We start from the raw sequence: 10,891 nt of genomic DNA, 5'->3' as shown, positions 1-10,891 counted from the left end.
ATTAATTTGACATTAATAGGATATTTGGCAAGATAAATAGACATTTAAACCTGACAGCACGGGGCATGTCCGCACCTTGATTGATTAATTTGCAGATAGATGACTCTCTTTAAACAAATGCTTTTTAAAATTAATTAATTAGGAACCATAAGCATTTAAGGCTTTCTGAATACTGTAAAGCTGCCATAAGCAATTTCCACACTAATCCGTTTTCATTTTTAATACACATTCTACACTGAAATTATGTTTTCCTCTATACCGAAAAAGGAAAGTTTAATTTATTTTTCCATAACTACATACTTTATAAAACAATGACATTACGAAACTGAAAAAAGAGGTTTAAACTTCAAATATGGATTAGTGTGGGCGATGCCTCAAGCTCCATTCACTTCATGTCGGAATTTCTCTGAGATTCTACTCTGAGGTCTTCACATCTTGAGACCTCGAAGTTATTTGTTTTTATGGCACTCATAACACCAAAATGGCATGTTGATAACGCCAAAATACCACTTATCACCAGAGGCGGTTAGAGTAGCCAATATCATTACTCAAGTAAAAGTACAATTACTTTTACTAGAAGTAAAAGTAGTTCATCCATCCATCGTCAACCGCTTATCCTGTGTACAGGGTCGCGGGGGGCTGGAGCCTATCCCAGCTAACATTGGGCGAAAGGCGGGGGACACCCTGGACAGGTCGCCAGTCCATCGCAGGGCAAGTAAAAGTAGTAATGTTGAAAATTACATATGTAAGAGTAAGAAAGTATCCAATTAAAAATATACTCAAGTAGCTAGTACCTAGTTACTTTCACATATAACATAATTGATGTTTACGCCCCAATATTCCATGACATAATACACAACATGTGTTACATAATACTAATAATAATCATTCTTCTTATTATTAATAATGGAAATTGTCATCATACACCCTCATGCTGTTTCAAAACAAATGACTTTCTTTCTTCCATGGAAACACAATTAAGGACATATCAGACAGAATTTTTGCCTTAGTCCATTTACTTTAAATGCATGTTTTTTCTCCTCCATATTTTAAAAGGGAATGGTGAATGAGACTGTCAGTGTGCTTTCACACTTGGTTCGATTGCTTGGACCGAACCAGAGTTTGTTTTCTCCCCCCTCCCCTGCCCCCTCTGGTCTCTGTTCACATCATACTTTTTGGGTCCGAACCGAAGCCCGATTATGCCATCAACGTGAGTACAAGCGGCAGCTGTTTATACTGTAACTAGGCAACAACTCAAGAAGACATCTGCTTCGCTGTGTTATTGAAATATTCATCTCTTTGGATTTACCACCAAAACTTGACATGTACAAAACGACAATTATGTTTGTCTGCCACAGAAGCATTGAATGTGCAATGATGTGTAGAATATTAGCCACGAGCCAGCGGATGCGTTGCACGAGTGAAGAATATGAGCTGCTCTCTGAAGGTGATTTATTTGGACACAAGCTGGTATGAGAAATTAATTAAACCATAATAATTGGGAGTCTGCAAAGACGCAAATTATACGTCATGAATAAGGGCTCACTTGCGCGATTTGGTACAATTGCGTTCATATTAGCAGCAAACCGCACTGGAGTCCAAATGAACCAGACGACTTGGGTTCAGTTCGTGGGTGCGCACCTGAGTTTGGAAAACAGCGTTCACACACCACCCAAACGAACCGAATTTGACGTCAATTGGGTGCGCACCAAAAGTGCTAGTGTGAAAGCACCCTCAGTCTCTAACATGTCTAATATCTTTTGGGTTCCACAAATTACAGAATGTCACACAGGTTTGGAACTGGGCGGCTGTGGCTCAGGTGGTAGAGCGGGTTATCCACTAATAGCAGGGTAGGTGGTTCGATTCCTGGCCCACATGACTCCACATGCTGAAGTGGCCTTGGGCAAGACACTGAACCCCAAGTTGCTCCCAATGGCAGGCTAACACCTTGCCATCGTTGGTGTGTGAATGTGTTGGTGAATGGGTGAATGAGACGCACTGTAGAGCACCTTGAATACCGCTAAGGTTAAAAAGGCGATATAAGTGCAGACCATTTACCATGCCAGATTTGGACGAATCTGTCAATTAGAAGATACGTTTGGAAACCAGTTTCTAGTAATTATTATGGTGAATGATGTCCCACAGGCCCAATATGCTGAATAAAACGAAGCAAGATCATGCTTTATTGATGCCTACTCTCACCATTTCAAACGTCTTGTCACAAGTCCTAATTGGATCTCAGTTCAGTGTAGTTACAGTATTTTCAATGTCGAAAGAATTTAAATAATTCGTTTTCTACACCATGGGTAAATTGCACCTTATCTCTGTGTTTGAAAGCGTATTAGGCTTATTTAATTAATTAGACTTCGTAATCTTTCATGAAAATTTAGTAACTTGCTCTGCCTCTATAAATCTTACATTGCTTTTCAGTTGACATTATGGTTAATGCTAAGCAATAGCCAAATAGTTATTCAGGCATTGTTTTAGGCTACTCCCTTACAAAAATCGTGAGTTCATGGCAAATTGGCTGCAAATTCGAGAAGGATATAGGTGTAGGCAGAGCTCCTCTAAACCGCCAGCAAAGATATAGGGAGCTCCTAACCTTACCCTTTCCCTAACCTTAAATGTGAGTGGAAGTGACACCAACATTTTGACTTGGCGCAATCCCGTTTTGAAATAATCCTGCATCTTCTAGTGTAACCCTGCCCCCTTTTGGAGGTCTCCGGCCTGCAGCTATACCTTGTTGGCAAATTCAGCACTGATTATACTTGCAGAAAATTGTTCATTGTTTATCACTAGCAGTGAAGAGCTGCAAACTCCAGGCAAACATTTGCGGTGAACCACAAGCTCATTTGCATGTGAATATAAGGAGTGGCATATTTGCAGCAACTTTGTGGCTATTTTGCCAGAACTCTCGCTATTTTTGTAAGGGGGTAATTAATACAGCCTTTCTAAAATCTTGCCAATAATTACCCATAGTTTAATGTAAATTAACATTAAAGTAATTCAGGTTACAGCAAAAGTAAATAATGGTAGATATGAAACATTACTATTGGGATACGTTGACCTTTCATTGGTGAACTTGACCTTGAGATTCCATGTCCCTGGTCAAAAAGCATCCTCAAAAATGGATGCTGTTTCAGCCAGGAGGAAAGTAGTCCAACACAACCTACTTTGAAGTTGCTTTAGGTGTGGCTCCACTCCAGTGCACTTTCAATGTTTAAATAACTTCCCAATGGATAAAATCAAGTCCCATCCTAAATTTGTCTTGGAAATACATCAGATTACAGAAGTAAATTGGGTTGCGAATGCCATTTCATGTTGACTTTAATATTTCCGTCTTCAATACTTCTTGATTTTGTTTGGATTACTTTTAGGCTATTCTTCAATTTACCTTGGAAAGAAACAAATAATGTGGTTATAATAATAATAAACTTTATTTTGATATTGCGCCATTAAATGTAGCTTCTCAAGGTGCTTTACATAAAAAAACTTTAGTAAGGAAAAGCTTTCCTGAAATATGTTTCAAGATAAGATTTATTTTTAGAGCATAAAAATAAATTGTCAGAGGGACTATAAAAAGACCTGAACGGGGATCACGTTTTGGGGTATAAATGAATTAAAAGCTCAGAGCCAAACCATGCAAACCCTTAAAAGTAAGCTTGAGTATTTTAAAATAAATGTTTATTTAAATTTATATTAAATGAAATAAACTTCACATAGGTCATTCTTTTCCTCTCAAGTCGACAAACCTACATCCCTCATGCGCATTGCGCTGTACACAGGTACCACCTTGTATATTTGTTAATAACTCTGCGCTACAGAACTTTTTAACAAATGGCCCCTGTACAACTCCAAGCCTGGAAAAACCGAACCTAAAAAATGTGGCATCTGTATCATAAATCTTGGAAAGTTATGATAATTTGCAATTCACTCCCTCATCAAAGGCAATATTACCCTAATTTATTATCTTCCCGCATGTGAGCCGCTCAGAAGCAGTGCAGATAAGAGTCTATCAGGAGGAGGATTGATTTTCATTAACAGATTGTAATAAAGATGAACTGCTGGGCCCGCACGCTGACCAAGAGCCACACTTTATTGTAATTGGGCCAATTTATTTCATGAGCCAATGCCTCCACTCTCTCTCTCTCTCTTTCTCCTCTTTTCATTACGATAATATTTCAACCACATTCTCATTTATACTCTTTCCATATTTCAGCTGCCGGACAAACTGTACATTCACTCTTTCATATGTCTTCGCCTGAATATGTGGCTTCACACTGTATGGACAATTTAGGATATTTGTCTTGTTCCCGACCTACTTTATATCGCATTTTATTAGTAAGCTTGTTCCTAGGAGTAATTCAAATATTTAATCTATGGATGAATATTTATACTTAGCAAATATGATGACAATTTGATTTTGATCTATCTACTGTAGGCTCAAGACAGTTGGAACTTGGATAGTGGTAAAAATGCACACATATTCATTTTCACTTAGGGGTGTACTCACTTTTGTTGCCAGCGGTTTAGACATTAATGGCTGTGTGTTATTTTGAGGGGTCAGCAAATTTACACTGTTATACAAGCTGTACACTCACTACTTTACATTGTAGCAAAGTGTCATTTCTTCAGTGTTGTCACATGAAAAGATATAATCAAATATTTATAAAAATGTGAGATACCGTACACTAATGGAAATTTGGGGTGAGGTTTACTTAAAAAAAAAACTAGGAAACAATTTCCATGCAACAATTGCTAGTAAATTTAACAAACCATATTTCCAAGAAAATGCTACATATAATTCTTGGTGGCTTTAATTGGAACTTACTTTGCAATATTCTGTTCGAAGCCAATTTGACTCACTTTTTGTTTGTACATTTTACTAAAGCAATGTAGAAATGAATTAAGCTATGCTTTTAAAGGTATACTGGCATTTCAATGCTTTTTTAAAGATACTTAATCATGTATCACATGACACAGGGAAGCTTAATGCATGCTTTGTATCTATTAGACAACATCACCTTGCTTTAATGGTGACAGAGACAGAGCTGTGCACCCAGACCTCAACACTTGGTGCATAAAACACGATGACGGTAACAATGAAAAGATCCTTTTGATTATCATGAACAAGTGATTTTGAGTAGCAAACAAGAAGTTACCAATCGTAACAACAAAATCAACAATAAAATTGGTTTAAATGAACTTGCAATCAGTGAAACTATGCAAGCTCATTAATTATTCAAGTCATGCTGAGAACACCAGCTCTGAAAAGTTAAGTAAAATGTACTTATTTACCTGAGAAATTTACTTAAATTAACAAATAAATGAGACAAAGTTTTTTTCTTTAGGATTCAGACATGATGACCTTTTGATAAATAACAAACAATCATAAATATTATTTACTTTTAAGCTTGAGCATTAATGTTTGAATTAAGAACAAATGTAGAATTTACTTTTCATGTTGAATATTCAAATTAATATTTTCATGTTATTCAATGTATAAAGTACTAAAGTACATAAATCTGTTTGTTGATATATAGCTATACATTAACGAATAGTAAAAGTAATAGACTGCATATTTAATTAAAAATTTTATTGTAAAATTGAAAAAAAAAAGAGAAAGAGAGAAGCCCATTAAGCATTTCATTTTGATGCATACATTTTTCTAAACATAACCAATAAATAGGCGATTCATAAACAGATCAATGTCAGGAATAAATAAATAAATAAATAAACAATCGTTGTTTGAAAATTAATTGGCAAATCATTAGATGAGTCGGCATAACAGTAAAATAATGTAAGCAGCAAGTATTTGAGAAATGTCAAAAGGATGTTTGGTTTCTCAGGCAAATGTCTTGGATGTATCTTCACTGTCTCTAAAATTAAATGAATGAATGAATAAATAAATAAATAAATAAAAACACTATTCATTGCAGTTGTTCATGCTGCACCAATCATATCACAGAGAAAGATGGTGCATCCATCACATGGTGCTCTCCTCTTTTCTTGGAAAATATCAAAAGAAAACAACAAACATTAACAAGAAACCTAAAACAACTGTAAACAGCATTGTCTCATCCAGGCTTTAAGAACAGCGCAAGGAGTGCCTGGCTCTCCCACTGCACATTTCACACAGCAAAATCAATACTCTTAATACATATTTCCTAACGCTTTGTGCTGAGAAAACCAGAACTTTTAACATGATTTTTTATAACGCAAAAAACCCGCCCCACCCCGCCCACTACTCCCCCATAGAATCTGAAAAAGGTTCCTGTGCTGCTGTTCCCTAATATACAGATTTAATATCTATAATAAGCTACTTTCCTTAGCATACAAACCATAGTTAAAGAATCATATTGTTAATATGAGTAGTAACTTTATAACACTTTATCCCCCAAAGCTTTCCCACCCTTGCCCCCCTTGAGCATGCTCATAGATCAAAGTTCGTCATGAAGATGAAAATCCAAACTGAAACATGATTTGAATGAAAACACAAGCATGAAATGCTGGTCTGATTTCTGCAGAAATACCTGTAGTGCAATGCATCCCCTTCATCTCTTATAGGGATAGTTCACCCAAAAATAAAAACTCTATCATTTGCTCACCCTTATGTTGTCTGCAACTGTTTTAAAACAACACGAGGTTGAGTCAATGACAGAATTGTCAGTTTTGGGGAAACAATCCATTTAACATTGTCGGTTTAACACATCAAGTCACGTTTTCCGGTGTCATTTTATATGCCTTTCCAATCTCATTTTTTACTTTCAGGCTGTAATGATATCATCCTTCAAACTTATTAAACTTCAGGCACTAGTTGCCATTTTTAATTTGTATTACACTTGCTTTTACATGCAGGCCAAATTTAATTTGATTTTAATAATTCACATCTGGCATGGAGAGATTCTGCAAGGAAGGCCCCTGTAACATGAGGTTATTAGACCGCCGATGCCCGAAGGCGGCATGTCTGTATATCACACCGTACTGATACCACCACAGGACAGGAGAGGGGAGAAATGAAATGGAGAAGGGTTCACCAGAAAAAGGCCATTATAACCTGTGAATCAAATGCGATCCATTTCAACGTGACCTGAGGGCAAAAAAACGATCGTGATATACGGTGACATTAATGTTTCCCGACAAAAAGTATTTCTGACGTGTGCGAGATTAAATATTTAACATACAGACATATTTTTGTAAGACAAACAGGTCACATATCCACAGTGGAAATCAAAGGAGGTCAAAATGTGCTTTTCTTTCCTACCTAGATTCTCAAGCTCTAGTTTTTTATATCGATTTCTGTTTATTTGCGAGTTATACGAGGTCTCAAACGTCTTGTACTTCTGTGGCGGTATCATTAGTTTTGGCATTTCTGTAAAGGCAGTGCGTTATCGACATAGCGTTGGGGCAGTATGGCTAAACAAAAATACGAAAACAGCGGATGAGAACTTGAAATGCATAAAAATAATCATTTAAACCTGTATCTGGGAAACGGTCCATGTTAACACTGCCTCTGTGCTCCTCTAAATGGGATTTTGATAATAGTTAAAGACCCCATGAAATCACTTGACTTTCCTGTGTTGACATACTTTCTGTTGAAACAGGAAGTTTAGGAGGAAAATATCGAAATCCTTACCTCTTATTTTTAAGCAGCCAATCGCCATTTGTTTACCTCACAGCCATGTACATGATTTGCTACTTGCTATAGAGTGCAACAGTCTGGTTCCAGAAGTAAAATCCCAATTAATTTTCTTCATTATTTTGATTTTTTAACAAAAACTTCTCAACCTTCAAGGACAGACCTACCGTGAGCTCTGAGCTTGTACATCAATGGTAAATGCTTCTGTTGATGCCATCAGTCCACGTTATATCAACTTTAATAGTTTAATAGAAGAATTTATGTTGAAGAGCTACACTACTCATGATCTTGAAGAGAAACGATTGACCAATCACAGAATCGCGGTGAACAAAGTGCGCTAAAAGAGCTCTGCAGCAATTGATTTGGTCTCCCTACACTCTAAAACAACTTGTTTTGTTTAGTTTTTTGCAAATATTTAAACATCTTGCAATTTAATCAAGATATATTGTTCCTTTACTTATAATCAACAACTTTAAATCAAAAGTTGTATTTATTTTTTGTTTTTACGTCATTCACAATGCTTCATGGAATTGCAGTTCATTCCCTTAATGAAAGACGGTAAGTACACAGTCTTGTGACTTTGTCTTTTTGTCTGATTTTCATAAACTTTTAGGCTTTAAAGCTGAAGTATGCAAGTTTTTCAGTGTTAAAATACTTTATTCTAGCTTAATATACAGAGACAACTATATGTAAGCAAGTCATTGGTTAATTTCCTCAAATACTGTAGGCACTGTCTTTCTGTGGCACTATACAAGTGGCTCGTTTAGAGAGACCCACTCACCCCAAAAATGTTACTCAACCAATGGCATGAGTAGGGGGGCGGGACTTTCTCTTTGTTTGATCTATGGCAGATGGGGAGGATATTCAGAAAGCTGTTTTTTGCAATTCCGATTGGTGGCGCAGAAATACTTTTTCTGGGGTTGTTTTAAATCAAAGTTTAAATTGGTGTGATTCACCTCGGGGCTGGCAGGTTTGGTTCAATGGTTTAGTTCAATTAATGGGAAAAATACTTGAATTGCTAGTCAGAGGTGGGTGTTATTAGGGGAAGAGGCAATCTCATTCTAGAGAGCATTTCATTGGACCAAAAATTGTAGTGCGTGAGAAGACATAATTTTTTTTGGTCAGTTGTCCCTGAAGAGAATGACTGCTAATTATAAATGTGCATATACAGTATCTGCTAAAAGTTAATTTAGTTAACCTTTAAGAGTTCATTAGCATATAGATGACCTCAAAGCAAACAAACATGGAATAAAGGCCACAAAACTATATTTTTGATGTCATGGGGTCTTTAAGATTCTTGTCAGTATCGTTTCCCTAAACACAAGTGCTTCAGAGTCGAGTATATTTGTGGCTTGTCTGAGAAAAAACCAACAGCTGTGGTTAAGTACACCATAATGTCAGACTCCGTGCCTTTTTTATTGATGGAACAGTTTGCTCCGAATGTAAACCCCCCCCCCCCATAGCTCCTATTTGCAAGCTGTTCGTAAGCTCGTTTACAGGCTGCTCATTAGGCCTTCGTAGACAGTTAGTGTCTTGCTAATCCATACCAGCCTGAGATACGTATTGTTGGAAATATGGGCTATTTGTGGATTCAACCTGCTTGCATCTGAGTTGAAGAGAAGTTTATGGTTGTTTGACAAGTCTTCCAGAACTATTTTATATATCTTAAACATATTTATTTATAAAGTGAACTGTGTTTGTCAGATGCCCATGGGAAATGTCAACGTGCAATCGATTGTGCATGCTTCAGATGCAATAATATCCATTTGAATTATTTGATTTATGCTGCCATATGATCCCCGTAAAATTCTAATGTGCTTCAGACATTGTAAGCAATAACAAGTGTATCCCCTCAATAGGGTCCCTAATGAGGGCATTTTGTGGACTGTATTTAACCTCTCATATGTTTAAGGCTGTATATCTTTGCAACTGCTTGGCTTGGTCTATTTACCAATGTGCTTTATAAGATATTATTTAGCATTTGGCACGAACCGTTGTGTTCATGTGTTTAAATTGATGTACAGGTAATGTAGGTTGAGTAAACATATGTCTTTGAATGTTGCTTCATGAAATGATATGAAAGCTCTGCTGGTCTATTGGTATGGTGAAGTTAAGCGATGCTTACAAAACACAGTCTGACCTGATCTCGCTGAATCACGTATATCAACATTTTTGCAAAATGAATTCTACGTGGTTCAATGTATGTATCGTGGTAATTTCCTGGTGAAATGAACAGTAGAGGTGCTTCTAAAATCACTTTTTTAATCCCTTTCACACAAATCACGAGAAAATTGCAGATGATCAATTCAGAAACACGTTTTTCGTTTTGTTGCTCACAATATGTCCTCTTGATATTTACACACTTTTACTATAGCGCATGACTTATAAGGCAATACATTAGAATTTTTGCATTACATAACCAACTACATTTACAAGCTTGATTGAAGACGTTCAAATTGTGTGGTAGCTCAACTGATAGAGCTTTGCAATTGCAAGACTAAGGACGGGGTACGAATCCTCTAGATCAAGGGTGGGGAACCCTGCTCCTGGAGGGCCACTGTCCAGCCGAGTTTAGCTCCAGCCCTAATCAGACAAACCTGAGGAAACTAATCATGGTCTCGATTTGATTAGGGTTGGAGCTAAACTCTGCAGGACAGTGGCCCTCCAGGAGCAGGGTTCCCCACCCCTGCTCTAGATCATGCATGTCGACACCTGAGCCAAAAGTGTCATAGAAGCACCAAAACAATTACGTGGTTGCTTTAGCAATTGCGTTTTTCACATCACGTGTTGATTTTTACGACTCTATTTGTTAGGTTTAGGTTTAAGATTTAGGGCAGGGAGGTAGGTGGGTTTTCTCTGTTTTAAATGCCACTCAGTGGTAATTTCAACTCAGAACGCCCGCGATAATGTAAGGAACCATGTAAATGTAATTTTGCAAAAAATGTCGCCACAACCACGTTTTTAATTTTTTTTTCATGAGATCAGGCTGGCACAGTCATGGTGCTCGTAGACAAAATAAACAAATGTAATATTCTTTAGACCTGAATAAGTCAAACTAGAAACTATACTAAACCATTTAAATAAATACTATTAAATATTTCCCATCCCCTGTCAAGAGGCGAGCATTAACAGTATTTTTTTTGTTGTTCTTTTTGTTGTAATTATTTACCTGTGCAATGGCTACAGCTGTAATATTGCAGTTCAGCACAGGTACTTTATTATGCTTGATAAGTAAAGCTTTTCTTGGATAAA

The sequence above is a fragment of the Xyrauchen texanus genome, chromosome 50 (genome assembly GCF_025860055.1).
Source record: "Xyrauchen texanus isolate HMW12.3.18 chromosome 50, RBS_HiC_50CHRs, whole genome shotgun sequence".
Taxonomy (NCBI): domain Eukaryota; kingdom Metazoa; phylum Chordata; class Actinopteri; order Cypriniformes; family Catostomidae; genus Xyrauchen; species Xyrauchen texanus.
Note: the sequence above shows the minus strand (reverse complement) of the source record.